Genomic DNA, 19,614 nt, shown 5'->3' on the forward strand with positions numbered 1-19,614 from the left:
TTACGATTAAGAAATCACATAAATTTAACAAGGAAGAAGGAATATATTTCTTCCTTTTGGCCAAACAAAACATTGCTAATGTTCTGTTCATTTTCTGAATGTGATGGTGCTCTTTCATAATACAGAAAGGCTGTGTGTGGATTATGCCTATATTTTTAAAGAGCTTTTTAGGACACTTATTTTGTATTTATACAGAATTTCGAAGGTTTAGGATTGAGTCCAAAAGCCACAAACATTACTGGTGCATGTTGTGCATACAGTTAACCTTCAGCTGAGACTCTCTTTCCTCTCAAAGACGTCCCATTTCAAAAGCCTCTGGAGCTTGTGTTTTGTATGTACTCTATGATCCTAGAAAGTACCTTGCCACTTTTTATGAAGGGTCGGTCCTGTTTATCATATTTGTGTTCCAATAAATCAAGAAAGATACTGGGATAAGAGTTGGCCCTCCTCAGGCTTTGTGTCCCCACTGTTTCAAACAGCTGGTGTGTATTGACTCATTGAAATTACTCTGTAACAAGACTGCATTGATAATACTAGGAAAGCACTCTGTGGATATACAAAGCACAAACAATGAAATACACTAATGATGGCTGAACTAATCTTACAGCAGAATACTAAAGAGCGATTCAAAATTTAGAACCGTGGTATGTAAGGAGTTTGGGGAATTTTGGTTTTGTGGTGTTTTCTGTCTGAAGTATGTTAAAATCATACCATTGAAATAAAAAGATTAAGGCTGATTCATTTTAAAAGGGGATAAGAACAATGTTGTAGAATAGCAAGCATTTAGAATGTGATACTGAAATGAAAACCTTGATGCAAACATCAGCAGCAGCTTCTGAGATTGGACTCCTGTGTGTGTGAATGGTCTGCAGCGTTACAGGCGTGCATCCTTCAGTGGTTAGAAGCGGACAGGCAGATGAATTTAGACTTCAGAGTTGGTAACTGTATATAGAATAGGCTACTGAGGTCGGTCTTTTTTTTTTGCTTTTCATAAAGTACTATTTTCACAGCAAGGACTACAGGTAATATTTTCTAAAGGTTTGCCCTGTTATATATGTATCTGTAAAGTTGGGATATAACAATTGCAACTCAGAACACTGTATTCTTCCAGTACCATGTAATTCTTCATGCTTATGTATTATCTTAGACAACCCCTTTAACAGTACAAACAGTTGCTTTCAGAACTTATGTACTTCAAAAATTATATTTTGCACTGAAATGTGTAAGCCCTCAGTTTTTTGGATTAAGATTTCCTCTTCAATAGGTATTGTGATATGGCATTGTTAAGGCATTCAAAGAAGATATGATTTATTTGCTTCATAAAATACATTTTGTAGAATATTTGTAGCTTATCTGGACATGTGACATTGTCCTGAGAGCTGCTGGTGCTTAAAACATTTCAGGGCTTCTAAAACTATGGCCCTTAAGCTGCTGGTGGACTACTAAGTCCCAAGTGTCTCTCAGCTGCTTTGCAGATTGTACCAGCTGTTCTTTTCAGATGTGCTGCTCGAAGGTGTTCTCCCCAGCCACACTACAATATGGTGCTGTTTCCCCAGCCTTTGAAAGGCATTTTGTGTAGGAATGGTGGCCCATAAGAAGGGGGGGGGGGGGGGGTTTTTTTATTTTTGTGGCCGAAAAGGGGGGGGGGGGGGGAGTTTGTTAATCTCTTGCTCAACCTCTGATGTGGTAAAGCCCCGTTACCAGTTGTGAGATTATTTACCCTAGGCTTAAAATAATACAAAATGCACAAGTACTCTAAATTAGGCTTTGCCTTTTTGTTTCCTCTGTAACACCAAGCTTTCAGAGGACTTTTTTGAGCTGTGCGAGATATATATTCCAGTGTATATCTACCCATTTGGATTCTTCTCAGGCTTTCCTAGAGAAAATGCTATACAATAATCTCTTTGGAAAGTTAAGAACAGTATTATGATATGATAATCCCAGAAGGATTTTTTTTTTACTAGTTCCCTCAGTCCTGCATAGTTGAACAAAGCCACCACTGTCTGGTGCTTAGACATTGTTGTGTGCTTAGTTGTGGTGATGATATAAGGCTGTCTTGCCCTCACAGAAGTAGAGGTTAGAAGAAAATCTGAGGCATCTTAATCAACATGTAGCTTTGAGAATGTCAGGGCTATGTGAATATTTCTGGCTTTCACTCCCTGTCTTCGGCAAGACTTGATTTATATGTTATACTGTATGAAATCCATGTATCTGAATCCTCACTCTGGATACATTTGTGCCATTGGTTTATTTGGAAACAGAAGTAAGATGTTGTAATCTTATACTTATTTTTATCATATTATTTAAATCCCCTATGTGTTAGTTTCTGGAAATTATCTCCTTTAGCATTAAAATCTGCAGGTAGCTGCTGTTCTGTTCGTTAGCATTTCTCTGAGATGCAGAAGCCTCAAACCTTAGTCAAGGCACAATTTTGTTAGATGGTGAACAAATCAAGAATGAAGGTATGGTTTCTGCTGTGCGTGATTTAGAGCATTATTTCCTCCATATTCTCTGTCGTGCAGATACTGAATACTGCCTTTTGTAGAGAATAGTGTCTGGAAACTTAGCTGAAAACAAATATTAACTTCCATAGATTTAAGATGAGGCTTTTTAGTTGTACTCTACGTACTCACATATACTGGCTATCACTGGGAATAGGACAATGGAAATTTGAAAACCTGGGGTTGTACTATGGCGGCCAAAGTTCCAGCTCTGCAAGTCTAGCTGGCTGCTCTGTGGCTCATCTGAAAGACAAAGCAATGATCAGACTTATTTTAGGGTTGGAGGGGTTTTTTTTCGCATTAATAAATAAAACTAAATGCAGATCTTCATGTTTTCTTTTAAAAATGCTAATGACTACTGTTCTACCACTGACCCTAATGTAGCTTCTTACATTTTTACCTTTTCAAGACATCCTACTATTTCCCAATGTCAAACACACCCTTTGTAACAAAACATGCAAACTGTTTTGTACACAGAGGTCCTTGTAAGGCTGGTAACTTTCATGATGCAAACTTCAGAGCAAAATGAACCCATTAACTGAATTAGTAATTCAAAAAGGCGAAAGTTCACTATAAGGGAACAATCAAGGCTTTTCAAATGGTGCAATTTTGTATTATTGTAGTCCAAATATGTGCATAGTTTGTTTTCTTTGGTTGCTTTTTTCCTTTAGAATAAATTGACATATGACAAGAATGCTATTTCTGTAAACTAAATCAGCATTTTAGAAGAGGAAGTAGTTCTTAGGGCACTGGGGTTTTTTGCTTTTTAGAAAGCTACGATTTCTAATCCATTGCAATATTAAAATATGCAGCTACAGAGTCGGGGAAAAAGAGTTTGCTTGAATAAGAGCATTTGTAATTACAGAGTGGTGTTTTAATACAAGGAGGGAACATGCAGGGGAAAGAGAATCCCAGCCTGCAGAAATTAAACACTTTTAAGTAAGGATAATTATGCCTTTAACTGACATCCATTGACAGCCTTATTATGAGACCATGACAAGGTTCTTTAACCAGTGCACCTCTAGCTTTTGTCTTCAGTCATCACTGAAGTCTGATTCTGAAAACATGTTCTTCTTACACAAGGGCTTCATCCTTTGAAGATACTTCAACATATTGAAATGATGGTTGAATTTTTTGATAACATGATGAATTAATTATGTTGTGTTAGGATGTGATGTTACTTGTGATGTTACTACTTATGTCTCTGTTCAGAGCGGTTTCATTGTTAATCTATCCTTTTTCTCTGTTTCATCAGTCAGTTTGCCATTGTAGCTTCAGCTTGTAAGCACTTCAGGGCGATGAGGTTATCATGGTTTTGGGATTTGGCACAACTGGGTTTTGATTCTTGACTGAAAAAAGACACTGAAAGAATCAGAGTATTATCAGGATATACAAATACTCATTTTAAGGATCGTTTTACATTTGCTTATTCATTCTTTTCTTCACTCGCTGAGTTCCATAGGTGCTGAGTTTTGAATATCTTCAAGGATGGGTATCCTACAGTCTCTCTGGGCCTCTCTTCCAATGTTTGTCCATCTTCCTGATTAAATTTGTTTTCCTTTTGTCTAGTCAGAAGCTCCTGTATTCCAGGCTGTGTCTGTTGCTTCTTGTCTTCTCACTGTACCCCTGTGAGAAGAGCCTCTCTCTCTCTCTCTCTTTCCTTTACACTGCCATCAGGTAACTGGAGGGAGCCATATCTCCTACTAGCCTTTTTTCTCAAGGCTGAATAAACCCAGTTCTCTCAGTCACTCCTGAGTCCTCAGTGCTACAGTCCCTGACCATCTTCATGGCCTCTGCTATGTCAATGTCTATCTTGTACTGGGAAGCCCCAAACTGGACACAGGTGAGGTTTCATGAGTGCTGATCTTAGGGGAAGGATCACTTCTCTCAACCTGCAGGCTGTGCTCTTGCTAATACAGCTTAGAGTGCCCTTCTTCTAACAATCATGAAAACACAGGAGTTTACTTCTGTTTGCAAGTCGCACGCAGCTGGGCCTTTTATGCACAGCCATAGCTCCTTGAGTCATGATACTCTGCTTTTTTATCTTTGTTCATTGAGACAGTTTCTAGTCCTAGCAGTTGTTGAGAAACACTTGACGTGTGGATCCTAGAGCTCAGGAAACAGAGGTCAACTAAATGCAATCTTTAATCTTACATATATCACTTTCAAGCTAGTTGTAACCCCTATGGGAATCTTTGAGATGTGGCACTGGAGATCACTTCCAGGCTTTGGATGTATTCTCTCATGTGAGATCTGACTATCAGATGCTGCTGGTGTTAAGTACTTCTTGGTGTTGTGAGTTGGTGCTCTTCCTTGTGCGGACTGTTAGAGGCAAAACATCAAGTAAGCTTCATGTTCAGAAATGTCTTTCACCACAACAATTCAGTTCCCCTGGACTGTGGATTTTAAGCAGAGCTACCTGTTAAAACCTGCATTTTTCTTTCCTCAGTGTTGCCCTTGTTTATAGGTTAGGCTGTTCAAATAAGCTAAAGTAAGGAGGTAAATAATAAAAAGTAACCAGTTCAGTGCTCTGTGCCCCAAGGGCTTTTTCAGTATCTCATCAACACAAAAAAGTAGTGATTATTTCTGGAAAGTGTATGTGCACATATGTGTACATATGTAAATTAGTTTCATGTTGTCATCTTGTGCATGGGGAATTGGGTGTGGGTTAGGATCCGAAAGTCAATTTTGTGTTCTTTCAAACATCGTTCTAGTGGCATAGGAAACATTTCAGTAATGTGTTAATATGAGCTTTAGGCCCTATTGTGTTTTTTTTGCAGTAAAAGAACAAAGCTACTGAAGGGAAGTCATCCTTAGTTGGAGACTGAAAAAGCTGATTTGATGTGATGCAATGATGATATTCTGCATTTGATTCTTTTTGATGAAGTTGTGTTAAATGAATACTTACTAGCTCAGAAAAATGCATTGATACCTCTAGCAATAGAATCATAGAATCATTAAGGTTGGAAAAGACCTCCAAGATCGAGTCCAACTGTTGACCCAACACCACCATGCCCACTAAACCATGTCCCTAAGCGCCTCATCTACCCGCCTTTTAAATACTTCCAGGGATGGTGACTCAACCACTTCCCTGGGCAGCCTGTTCCAATGTTTAACCACTCTTTCAGTAAAGAAATTTTTCCTCATGTCCAAATATATAAAGGTGTTCTGTTTTTAACGAAACCCAAATTTATATTATTGATTTTGGCAAGTGCCAAGTTGCCATAGGAGATACAGAAATATTCCTAGCTGGCTCAATTCTGAATAAAAAAATGCCAAAACTTTCTCTAGTTACAAATGTGGGAGCTATGAGCTACTTCCCATATTTTTTTCATTGTGCTACATGTAGTTTATCACTGTTGTTTACATACATAGCATGTAAGTAGTGCCGCAGGTTATACCACTATTGCTGATGTTGAAGTGCAGTGTATCAAAACAATAAAAGAAAAGACCTGAATGGCAGAATTCAGTTGATTACATTATTTGCAAACTTATGCCAAGAAATGCTTGTAGCTGCTAAACAGGAAACATCAGCACTGCTTCTCTGTTCTCTCTCTGTCAAGAAGTGGCTTGACAAAAACAAGAAAAGTATCTGGAAACTAAATACGGTATTCTTGATATCTCCTCGGCAATCTTTAGTCTCCATTTTTCTTACTTCCTTTTTATAGGAATTTTCTCTCAAATACTGATTTGATGGACTGTAGCCCAGACGACCCCTGCTATCTTATAACCACACAAACTCTCAAGACACCATTTTCATTACAACCAGCAGAACACTTGGCTGTGGTTGTTAAACCACAGCGAATATTTTTTACAATCCTGTCTTTCGTCTCTAGTTCCTTATTTAAAACTCAGAACTAGCTGCTTTCCTTCTCCTGAGGCAGAGATGTAGTATGGTATATCTGAGCTTCTTGCTTCATAGAGAGAGAAGGCTAGGAGCAGATATTTCATCATCCTGACACCCCAGCGTTCACTGGTCCTACATAGAACAGAGCTGAAAGGGAGTAGAATTAAGCCACTATTTTGCAAGTACAGAATTGAAAAAATAAGCAGCTTCCTGCAATTAAATGTGGAGTAATTAATTATAGTGGGGAGAAATCAATTCACTTTGGAGTTTCAGGAATGATTTTTAAGTGTGAAAAAGGATCTTAATGACCACAGTAATGATATTAGGAAAACCTTATTTAGTGCTGCTAGCTGCTTGAATAAACAATAATGCACAATGTTTATCTCTCAATCCATCATTCAGTTGTTTTCATTGTCTCTTTCTCTTTTTCCACAGTGTGATATTTTTGTGTTTCAAAACAAAGGCTTCCACTCCTTTCAGTTTGAATATTTAAAGTATGCCAAATGCAAATTCAACCCCTAATGTCAGTCAGCCTACTGAACATCTAATTTCTTTCAGAGTGGAATGGTACTGTATTGTTTTCTAAAAAGCCTTTAAAAAGACACTTCAATTTCAGAAGAAATAAGATAGCTAAGATTTTCATAGTAGTCCATTTTACAACATAAGAATTTAACTCTGTTATGCTCTCAGTGTACTTGCCTTGCGTTCTCCATATTTAATTGTGCTCTAGGTGTGTTAATAATTTTGCTCTCTTTTTTGCTATGGGAAAGTTAAGATAAGGTTTTCTTTACTTTGTTGCTTTCCCTGCAGCATGTGATTTATAAAAGCAAAAGGACTTGACAATAGCTGTCTCCCAAAAATTCTAATTTTTTCAACTTTCTGAACTTCCAGCATTCTGAAGATCAGCAAATGTTAGTCTCTCAAGTCTCTCTACTCTGCATATCTCTTCTAAGTCCATGTATGGAATATAAATCCACAAAAAAAATTCAAGTCCTTAGATTTAATTTAAAGGTTCTGTAGTTGAGGAATCTAAATACTTTGTCAGTGATCCTTTTTTTCAGATGCTGGTCCGTGTATACTGTGAATTCATTCTCCTTTTTAAGTGGCATTTATTATGTAGTGGCTGGAATTAGTGACCAATAAATTTCCTCTTTGTTCTTAGTGTAAATTGAGAGTATTTCCACCAAAAAGACCCTAAAGTCTTCCCATACAGTAGGACACATCAGAAGGAAGAATTTGAGCTAAGGATGTTTATGGAAAGACAAAATAGGTACAAGTAGTTGTCTTTAGCAAGAAGCTAAAGCAGATGGGGGGGCGGGGACCCAAACAAACTGGAAAATATGAAACCAGCAATAGTTGTCTGCTAAAGTTGTTAAATTGGTAATGATGAGTCCAAGTTCAATTTTGATTTCTAGGGTAGGATTAATACAGCTGTATGGCAAAATATGATTTCCAACACTGCAAATAAGCTATCAGCAAATTGGCAACATTTTACCCAGCAAATGCAGTACCTGCTAACCTTTCTAAACAATGTATTGTCCAGCCGTAAACCTGCCATCTGCGTAGGTATCAGCCTTGGTTTCCTTTAAAAGTTCTTTTTTGCTCTTTATTTAAAATTCCAAGTAGGGAGACTGTTAGCAAGATGGATCTCTAGCGAAGTATATTAAATAACATGCAATATAAGGAAACAATTAATTGCCATTTCTTTTTAAAATGCCTGGCAGTCTCCAGACATTAATTTGGCAAATACCTAAAGCCTGAATAATATTTCTTCAAGCACTTTAAAAGGCCAGGAAACACAATAGCAACATCTGGATCATCAAAATAGTTAACTCAATGTTTTGGTATTTGAACAGTAACAGAGCTAAGATAGGACTAAAATTCTAGCATCACTTCCAAGTATATGTGTCCCATTCTGCTTTATAGACTCATGCAGATGCTAATCAATCATGTTATTTTGTAGCACCTCAGAAAGTTTAAAGGTTATTTAGTTGGTGAAAGTGCTCAGGGTGATTACTTCTAGTTTGCTTATTCTGCACTTTTTTTAATAAAACAATAACATTTTATGCCCAGTAAGCTCTCTTACTCCTCATTTGTTTGTAATGCTTCACTTCACATGCAGGTGCCAGGTACCTGGGTTATTATTCATTTTTGAAAAATGCTTAGCACTGTTCCTTCCATTAGCTTCTGTAACAAATAGACTCTGATTAATCATACTCAGCCATTGTACCTTCCAGAACTGAAGCTGCAAGTGGAATGTGCCACAACAACCGAACAACGACCATAATGCTCATGCTGCTCACGGTGTTTGTACAGTCCGAGTAAGAGTCTTCTGGCTAGGAGTGTGGGGAAAGGGGGGTGAGGGTCTTTTGAGTATTATGGATGTATTTCTCCTTAGGAAAGAAGGGTATATTTACTGTTTTATGTGGGTGTCGCTTATGATTAAAACGACCAAAATTTTTTATAAAAGGACTTATGAGTGTTATCTGTGATTTAGAGCATAGTTATTAAATCAAAGAATGTGTGTTATATATTTTAGCTTGTTAAACATAATATGGTTTACTAGATCATATAATTCACCGTGTAGATGTTTCCTCTTTAGGCGTATGAAAATAAGCAGTGATGGTTAGCGGTAACAAGCACTAAACTGAGATTCTAACTATTAATTTCCATCTTTGTCTCTTGACCACCTTAGATAAATATGTTTACCTCTCTGCAGATCAAGACAAGAAGTCAGACATGGGTGGGCAGGAAATGTGTTGAGTGTTCTGAGGAGAATTAAAACTTTTAGATTGAGGCACAGCTGGAGATCTTCTCAGAGTAAAATGCTCATGTGGGAATATGGCAGGTAAATAGCCGGACTGCTTAGGGGTGAGCATAAATCATAAAGGGCTGTGTGAAAAGACTCATTGGCACAGGAGCCTGGGGAACAGATTTCTGTGAGGACTCCTCTTCCTTGTGTCATGAGTTTGAAGCAGGAGAGCATATAGCTCTCATGGAGACAAAGCAAGCATGAAAGGTAGATGAGTTGGAAACTGAGAGATTGTAGGATAATTTAAATAGTGAAAAAGACCTTTTAAGTTGCTTGGCTCTTGTGTTTGAATGTCTTTAGTTGTCATTTGAGATGGTTGTAACTATATAGGGATCTTATGCCCAGATATAGGGACCAAAATGCAGGAGCATAATTCTTTTCTTAATTAGAAGTGAGACAAGCCATATCTCTTTTTTCCAGAAGTTCCTCAGGAGATACTAAGGAGAGACTGCCTTGTGCTGCTGTCATGGGTAATGAAATGGTTTGTGAGTGTCAGCACCAATCTTTAACAGCTGTTTCTCTGAGTTCTCACTAGTTCATTTGCTTGCTAAGAGGAAGAAATGAATGCTGAGAAATTGCCTTCCCTAGGATAAAAACAGTAAGACAAGAGACTAAGAGCCCTTGGACGTTGAGGATCATTTTCTAGGCAGAAAAGGAAGTGCCTTGGATTCAGGTAAAATAGAGGTGAGCACCAACGGCCACTGAACCACTCACAAAGGCTCTGTTCTGAATTAGAAGGATCACTTAAAAGTTTTTCTTCATCGCTGAGTTAGCTGTCACTGTGGGTCTGTGAACTGACCAAGGCAATTCCTGTTCTTTATCTCCTACGCAGCAGTGAGGGGATCTTATTCTGAGATCCTTCTCTCTTAACTCATCCCATTCTGTGAGTTGAATCTGAGTCATTTCGTGCAACATCTGTCAGTTCAAAGAGGAAAACACTGGGGTGGAAAAAGGAGCTCACATATTCACTTTGAAAAAGTATGGTGGTCTCACGGATTAAGGACTGGTCTGAGATGCAGTAAAATTTCTGATTCTTTCTCAGACTTCCTGTGTGATACTGAGAAAGCTACATGACCTCTCAGATCGTGTGCTTGCGGTGGTGATCTGAGAAGAGCATATTCCTCAACAGAACAGCAGCTGGGAGTCTCTCCTATAAAGGTTTTCTTGCAGACTCTCGACCAAAGGGACAGAAACGATCCTACCAACCTGCATCAAGCAGGCTAAGTTGAACCTAAAAATTGGGAAGTGTGTGTGTTATGAGACTAAATCAATACTTGTGATAGATGTAGACAATCCAGCACTGGGGTTGAGGCCAGGGCCTGGGCAAGTCATGGATATTAGGCAAGAGCATTTATTTATTTAACAAGGCAGCTGTTGCTGGAGGGAACAGTTTTGAGGCTTTTGTTAGCATTCTTGAGGAAAAGGCTTGCAGGTGCTGTTTGTGCCTCTACAGTGTGGCCTCCTAATGTAAAGGCACCTGTTGTTAATCTTCAATGCTGACTTCATTAGACCTCATTAGGAGGGTGGAAAGCTTTGAAGAAAAATCAGGCTTAATTATGCCTGTATTTTCAAATGCTGAGAAAGGCAATGCTTGAAACCTCATTCTTTTATTAAAGCTATTATTGTAATGATACAAGGCTTGTTGGTATCGTAGTCTCTTACACTAGCATAGAAGTTCAAGGAGTGAACTTCATGAGTTTACAATGGAGCAAGATCTGAACCTAAGCATGGTATCTTATTGCACAATAGAATATTGTAGATTTTGTATTCGCCTCTTACCTCTTATTTAATTTCAGTTCTACTACTTTCCCTAAAACCTCAAAGCAAAAGCCTTCACTCCTGGGGTGGTATATATCATTGTGACTGGGCACACAATTTAAAGAAGAAGCCTCGGAGTATGAGTGGGCTCTGTAGTGGATGTCCATGGTAAAGTTTTGGTAGCAGAGGAGCGGAGGGGAGGCCTTTGTGAGGAGAGGCCAGGCTGCCCCATGCCAGATCAACAGTTCCAGTTGGTTCCTTATTTAAGAAAGGGCAAAACCCTGCCCAGGCAGTGAGGGGGGCGGGGGGGAAGTGTGAGAACCAGCCCTATAAGCATGCAGGTGAGAGCAGGAGGAGGGGCAGGAGGTGCTGCAGGGCACAGGAGCAGAGATTTCCCTAAAGCATGGGGGAACCATGGTGGAGCAGGTACTTGCATGGGAGTCCCTTGGAGGACCCCATGCCAGAGCAGGTGGATATTACCTGAAGAAAACTGCAGCCCCTGGAGAGCCCATGATGGAGCAGGTCCTCCTGACAGGAATGGCTCCTTGTGGAGAGGAGCCCATGCTGGAGGAGGTTTATCCTGAAGGACTGCAGCCTGTGGAAGGACCCACACGGGAGCAGGGAAAAGTGTGAGGAGCAAGAAGTGGCAGAGAGGAGCTGTTATGGACTGACCACAATCCCCCATTCTCCTTATAGGATCTCTCTCTTTGCTGTAGGGTTGAGTTCTATATCCTTCTTTAATATGTTATTATTACACATTGTCTGTTTTAAAAGTAGTTGTTTGGCTTATTCTTTTGTTTTAGTTAGAAAGAATAATGCAGATGAAATCTTCACCTGCACGAAATAATCATCGGATAAACCGATGTGTAGGGAGCAACAGAATCTCATTTGGCCTCTTGTACTTCCAAAGTCTGTACAGTCACCTTGATAGCTGTCTCATCTGTGGGTAGATACTAATTGAGGTTTTTATGAAAACATCTGGCAGGAAGTGACATCTGTACCAGCAGCTGGCAGACAGGAGGGAAAAAAAAGCAATAGAAGAGGCTGAGAAAAGATGAGGATGGGTGGGGTGATGAATTGTGAGCTATAATTATTTGCAATGTTTTCCTGAACTGGGCATGATCCCATTAATAAAATGAATAGAGTAACAACCGTTTGTGATTATTTATTGGGCAATGCATAAGCATGAGAGCAGAAATTTTGGTCTTTAATTCTAAAGCAGTTCTACCATTTTATGGTGTATTTTTATGATGTACTACGAAAGATGTGAAGAAAAGCAAAGGGTAAAATTTTCAAACCTGGCTCCTAGAGGGAACAGACCTGCATTTAGATCCCCTGATATACCCGGCCTACTTTCCAGTAGTGGTGCCTCAAATTCCATTTAAAAAGCTTGTTTTAATGTTTGTAGGTGAAAATGAAATATGGTGCTCTTTTGAAGTGCTGGATAACAGCAGTGCATCAGCTCAGGCAGTTGGCTGAAGCCTCTCTGACAGTCTTTGTGGAATGGAATGTGTTGAAGTGAGTCACTTGCAACCAGATGATAGAGGTCGTGATCTGTTATTACTAATGGTTGTGGTCCTTCTTATTTAATTTGATGATGAACTTATTCAATTAGGGGAAGAATCTTAATTAGGGGTTTCCTATAGTTGTGGTGGTTTGGTTTTTTTTTTCCCAAGTGGAAATTAGGAGCTACAGCTAATTTGTCTCCCGGTTTGTGGTACTGAATTCTTGAATGCATTTCTTTCTGGCTCTCAAGATAGTCAAGCCACTGAACACTTCAGGATTAACAGTCTCTTGTCATGAATAGAGACACCCATGCTACTACTGCCCTTGTGATTAACCATGAAGAACCATAATTCCCATGGCAGCACAATGTGCTGTGTTGAACGTAGAAGAAATGATCCCTATCAACACAATTGCTTCTCTCTAGGTTTTTTAGAAATAGATATTTTCAAAGGGATATATTAAATGGATAATTCTTAAAAGCCCAATTCTTCCCCAAAGTGCAGTTGTTATGAAAGCAGAGTGTTTAACTGTCATACCACACAATGGAGCTTTCTGAAGGAAACACCGTTGACCGTGATGACAGTACAGACCTGACCATCAGCCTGTATTATCGTAACTGATGCTCGCATAAGAACACTGGATCTAAAATAAAAATGGAAATAGTGGCTCCCATGTCTAAGAGGCATATTTTTCCCGAAGTGTACAGTAACATATACTTACACAATTTTGTAGTTATTGTTTAGGTTTTTACAAGTATTTTTTTGTCATTAAATAATTTTCATAGTGTTCTGATTTTTTCTCTTTTTTTTGTCAGACTGTGGAGTGGACTTGTATTCAGAACTAACTTTTTTTTAATATGGTTCATTAGTTTTTACATACACAATGCAGAGAATATGCTCAAAATAACTATTTGAAGCTAAACTGATAAAGCAAGCATCTGTAAACTGTCACAAATTATCTCTTGAGATATAAACAGTGCCAGCCAAGGGTGAATGAGACTGAGACGAACAGGGTGTATCTAGAAAGATACAGGGTAATAATGTACAGTAGGAGAGATACAAAGCTGATCATACATATTGCTGCACCTGAAGCACAGGCAAATGAAAACAGAATTGCAACTAGCATTCTGAAGTGGAAGAAGTAGTTTAATACATGATCTGCAAATGTGTGAAGTACAGTAGGTAAGAAATTGGAGGATTTAGTCAAAGCTGCACCCTGAACATGACTTTGTGCAACAGCTACTGGTTTCTAACACGTACATCAGGTTCAACACATACCTAGAAAAGAACTGTAAGTAACTTCCCTGCACTTCTAGAATACCATTGTGCGTTAAAAGTACATGTTTCTCTGCATGCCATTTATATTAGCATTTTAAATGTTAGTCTATATAAAAAAAAAATCTATATGATACATTTTTAGCTTACAAATGAGACTTTGAGTTAGGGCGATGTTCATCTGGAGGGTCATATTTTTCATGCTTCATTGCTTTCTGCTGGTGATTTCTAAGGTTGTTTGCGGTGTCTCTGAGAAAAGGTGCTAGTTACTGTGTCATGATTACTGTTCTGGGAAGTCTTCTGTTAAAATGTCTATCTAGCAGTCAGATTAACTACAGATTTATACCCATTTACTGAGAAAAAGATTTGGCCTTCTAAATCCTGATTTCTAATTGGAAATAAGCATGATTTTATATTTGTTTTCTTCCATGAAGCAAGGAAGTTTAAGAATAAGCTCAGATAAGCATGGATCCTTACTGGAATCCTTTTGTGTTACCTGGTAGGGTGGTCTTTTATGATTTAGGTCTGTGTCTTGGTCACCTTCTGCAGGTCCGTATATTCTTTTCCCCTTGATTGTTCCTTTTATTTCTCATGGATCCTTGAAAAAGAAGTATTCCTTTTTATCCTGTTGTTTCTCTTTTGTGTTTCTTCTCCAATATCAGTTTATCTGGTGGAGATGCTTATTATGTTATGTAAATGGAAAAACTTCCTGCCATCTCCATGTAGCTGTTTGTCTTCTCCCTGGAGGTAGAACAGGTTTACCTGTAGTCCAGGTAAACCACCTTATCATGGTAGGAACCTTAGTGGCCTGTGAATTTCCAACATCTCGTTTCTATACAACTAGCACTGTAATATTGAGAAACGATAGTTTTCTCTGAAAACTGTAACTTTCTCTTAGTCCTCTTATTTATTTTCATCTAATAGTGAAACACTCTCCTGAAGAATTGTCTTCACGGAATAGTTCCTTGTTTTACTGAATCTCTTTCCTCTTGTAAAACATCTGTCTAGGTAACAATTTCACATCCTTCCACATTACATCCTTTCCCTTAGTTTTGCAGCTTTCGCCCAGGCATTCAGGACACACTGTAATCATATTACATCTGTTGGCTGAGGATATTTCCCAACCCATTGCTGAAAACATTGTGCATTCAACTACAGGTATTTTTCATATATACGGTTACAGTCCATTTTGTTCAAAGAAGACAAATGACAAAAGGTAAAAAAAAAAACAGCTTATACTTCATACACCTCTGGATAAATACATTAAAAATCCTGCCGGAATAAGTGAAAAAAATAATGTTAGAAAGAACCGTTAGAGGCAAGGAGAAAAGCAGAAAGGGCAAAAGGAACAGATGCTGAAACAGCGATGGTGTATTATTGTTGTTAATGGTTTGTTTCATTACTGGTATTATGCTTTAAATTCACTTTTTTTTAATTTGGCATTTCACTGTCTTGAAGTCTTTTAGCCAATAAATCCTGGGGTACAGAGCCTGCTCTCTGTCTCACAACCAAATAAAAAAAGAATACTTTTGAGTTATAAATATCCTCTCCAGAACCCAATGAAAATACATGTTCTTCTCCCTAGTGTCACGTCTGTCATTCTTGTTGCGATCTAGTCACCAAAGAGATCTTAAGGGACAGTCTGTCTCTGCCATGTAGAAGTACATCTCCCATAGCACATCCAAAAGAATAAGAAAAGAGAGAGGCTGCTGTCAGCTGCACTGAGTTTTTCAGAGGAGTTTGCAGAAAAGGGACTGTGGTTGTGGCAATATCAAGAGAGAAGTATAAGGGTAAAATGTGTCATGAGGTGAAAGGGATAAGACAAAGATCACTGGAACTGCCACATGCTCAAGCCTGTCAAAGTTTCACAAGATAAATATTTGAGCAGTGCTAATGTTTCTAGGAATGTATTGATACCAAAGCGCAGAACTTGATGGGGTTCATAAAGAAATTTTTGTGACACTTTTCCTGATAAAAGCATTTCTCAAACCACACACCATGAAACACAGGGCTTCCAGGGGACTATAGCCTCTTCAAGGCTCTTTGCAGACTTTGATGAAGATGATGTTGCAGGCAAAAAAAAAAGACTTCTGTGACATGCACAGGCTTTTGGTCTTTGAATGTTGTACTGACTGAATGACCTTGTGATAAAAGGAAAGTGCTCAAAACAAAATCTGTAGATGGATGCTCTGCTTGATATTTGCAAGGTTATGGATAAAGCAGTTACTAGAATTAATTGTGTATGGCACTTTTCTACTTCCTTATATGATTTGAAAGTGAAGCAAAAAGACATGTTTAGAAACTTTTGTAAAGCTGTTTCAACCAAAAATAATTTGCAGAACTTGAAACGCTAAACAATAGAGAAGTTGGTACAGTAATGCTCCCAACTCAGAACACTTTAAAGAAAAGTTTTAAAGTTGTGAAAGCATCCACTTGATGCTAGTTTGAAAATATATAGAATCTTTTTTCCCCCAAGTTGATTTAATTATTCTATTTTGCAATTCCAATTCAATTTAGAAACACATTTTTTTTAAAAAGTGAAATATAAGTCAAAAGCATATCAAAACTATTTAACAAAGAGTACTGATTGACTTAAACTGACAAATTCGGTGCATTGAAAATTTTGACATTTTACTGAGATTCATAGGCAAACACATTTTTTATATCTTTAACATTTTCATGGGCTAGGAAAAAAAAATTCTGCCCAATCTACAAAAGAACAGATTTTGCAATCAATCATACATACATTAGTTTCACTGAATAGTACTGCAGAACAGATTCCAACAGTTGTATCCATTTCTGAATGTCATTTCCAAGCCATGCTATTCTATTTTTGGTTTAGTTGGTTCTCATGGAAGTGAGAAATTTGAAAGCAGTCCACAGAGTTAGAAAAAGAAGACAGTGAGATTTCCATAAACACTTCCATAATCATTCATTTAAACTAAAGTGTCTAAGTCTCTATTTAAATGCTTTACAGTCCTTTCCACTTCACTGTAGCTAGAAATTTATTTAACCCTTTAGATCATGAGTTCAAAGAGACAGACATAAAAGTTTTATCAGATCTATTTTACTGGGAGATCTGTGACCATGGATCTAGCATTGAAGAACTGTCCAATTTAGGAAAGAAACGTGGTTATGTGCATCATCTACATGTTTCTCAATGTTGATACTGGCTGTCAATGTAATTTGTCTGTAGAGTATTCTGCTTCAAATATTTTTGTTCAGTATACAGAATATGTACGGTCGAGTCACCACTATGTTATGTTGTTTTTCGTTTTATTTCAGTTTAAACCTGTCAAAACCAATATTCTAAATTTTGGATCTAAAACTTAGAGGTGTTAGTATCTGGCCTGCTGGAAGTCTGTGTGGGAAATTAAACCTAACTTTTGCTGATTTCCAACTGATCTTGTCCACATCAAGTTACGATACTTTCCTACATCCAGATCTCAGCAAAGTGATTCTGTTTTATCTAGCCTTGGGGATGGGCAAACTAAGACATCATGGGTTTGTAGGATGCTTTGGGTTCAGCTTAAATGTAATCGTTTTTTGGCCTGTTTGTGAGGCCAAATCAAGTATATATAGTATTTATAAATAGAGGTGATCTGAAAACTATTTTAATAATCCATTTTCTTTTCACATTATCCTTATTTCCTTTCCCTTATTTTTTTTTCCCCCCAATTACATCAAAAACACTATTTCAAAATGAACAGTAAAAATGCAAGGTTAGCATTTCTCAAATGAAATGAATTTTTCATGAATTAAATATTTTTATATCTTGCCACACAATCTCTGGCCATGAAATCAGTAACAGTTAATATTCTTATAGGCATTCTTTGGTACAGCACATATGCAGAAATAACTACCAGCTCTGCTCATAAATGAAGTGTGGAGAGATGTCAGCTTGGCGTTCATGTTGCTTTTGAATATGCTGATTCTGCATCTGGAGTTAGCTTGGGATACCCTGGAGATCTGTGATCTCTACTGCACGTGAGAGATGTGCCCAGAGTGAACCAGCATGAACCAAATACATAACTTTATGAAATTTCCTGGCCTTAGATCTACACTAAAACAACAAAAAGGAAAAAAATTTGGTACTGGGATTAATCAGGGACTAACGCAGCAGAGTTTTGCATTGTGTCTTCAGTAGGCCATTTTTGCTTTCCTCTTTTGGAAGGTTCTTTCATTTACAAAGTTCAAAGGAAGATGACAAGGAGAGCTGGTAATGCACTTTAGCCAATGCAGCACTGAAAATTCAAAGGCAAGGACACAGGAGGAGAAAGATTATCATCTTATTAGCGTAGGAAGATTAAGATTATCAGATTGCAATGATCCATTATTTATAGGAATGCTGTCCCTTTCTGTATGCTTTACTGAGGCATTTAATATATTTGTGCTAGAGATTACCATTGTTATTTTCTTTAATGCCTGTTTTTAGTGTATGCTATGCAGGTTGGCATTCAGGAAATTCAGCCAGAGGAGAAAAACAATAGATAAGAATTAGAACATTAGGAATGTCAGTCATGGGTGTTATGAAATTCAAAATTGCCAAGTTTCCAGTGCAGTTTGGTGATAATTATAATAGACTGTGGAGACAAGCTGTTCTCTGTTTCCTCTAAAGAAATGTAGAGTTTGTTGGACTTGTTATCAAAGTGCTAATGCAAATCCTGGTGAATGGAATACTGTTTCTAGAGTAAGCTTTGGATTTTTAAAATTTTGTTGTTAAGGCTCTGTTGCCACAGCTAATTCATAAATAGTAGCACTTGCCTCTTTGTTAGTGCTGTTCATCACAGGATCTCTGTCTGCTTCATAAATTACCCTCACTTTGCAAATGAGAATTTTGGCATAATAAAGGAAAATTAATTTAATGGCGTTTATCTGAGTCATCAACAGAGCTGGACATTGGGGTTGGGTTCCACCTGAGTATTGCTTTTTTTTCCCCCAGAGAGTTAGAAATCAAGGTTACATAATGCTGAATTTCTGAGGAATGGTTTTCTATCTTGTCTGCAGGCTGCTGTAAGGTATGTACAATAAAATCTACGTAAACTGTACTTGTGCTCAGGACGCTTATATTTGCTACACAAGGACTTCCTCTCCACTAGAAAATTCATTATCCTCCACAAATTGAAAAAGTTGAAAACCACTGTGAAGGAAAGATGGTAGTCTGACACTGTTAGCAAGCTTTGCTTGAAAGTACTTGGCTATTTGCAAGGTTGGGCTTTGAGCCTGAAGTGTGAAAAAAGGGCATTTTATTAATAGCAATTCCATTTAAAATTTGTTGTCATTATTTTTAATGAAGAAAAGTCTTCACAAAGTTATGCAAATCATAAGCAGTCTAAGAGTTTCTTTTGCAAAAGGAAAACATCAGGCTTGATCTATATTTGCATTTGAGTAATGCATTAAAAATCAATTAAATCCATTTGAATAATTGAGGTAAATTAGTGGTAGCAAACTGGGTTGTCCTGATGGAGAATGTAATTAACTTAAAACTAGGTAATTGTAAAATAATTAGAAACAACATATGCACTCCATCTTGTAAACATTTTATTTAAGAATTGTTGGGAGTTGAAATAATTTTAGATTAAAATCAAGAATTGAATTCTGGGAACATTTGGAAAATAACCTAGAGAATGAACCTATTATAAGAGAGTAGTCTCTTTCTCATTTTACATGTCAGGGAAATGGAAAGAAAGTTTCTTGTGTGTACAGAGCTTCACTACAGTTCTTCTTTAGGACTTCACTGAAGTCCTAAAGTAACTTACAATCGTTTAGGTTGGAAACGACCTTTAAGATAATCAAGTCCAACTGCTAACCTAACACTGCCAAGTCCACCACTAAACCATGTCCCTAAGCACCACGTCCACCTGTCTTTTAAATACCTCCAGGGATGGTGACTCAACCACTTCCCTGGGCAGCCTC

Source organism: Pygoscelis adeliae, unplaced genomic scaffold (genome assembly GCF_000699105.1).
Source record: "Pygoscelis adeliae isolate BGI_AS28 unplaced genomic scaffold, ASM69910v1 Scaffold85, whole genome shotgun sequence".
NCBI classification, from domain to species: domain Eukaryota; kingdom Metazoa; phylum Chordata; class Aves; order Sphenisciformes; family Spheniscidae; genus Pygoscelis; species Pygoscelis adeliae.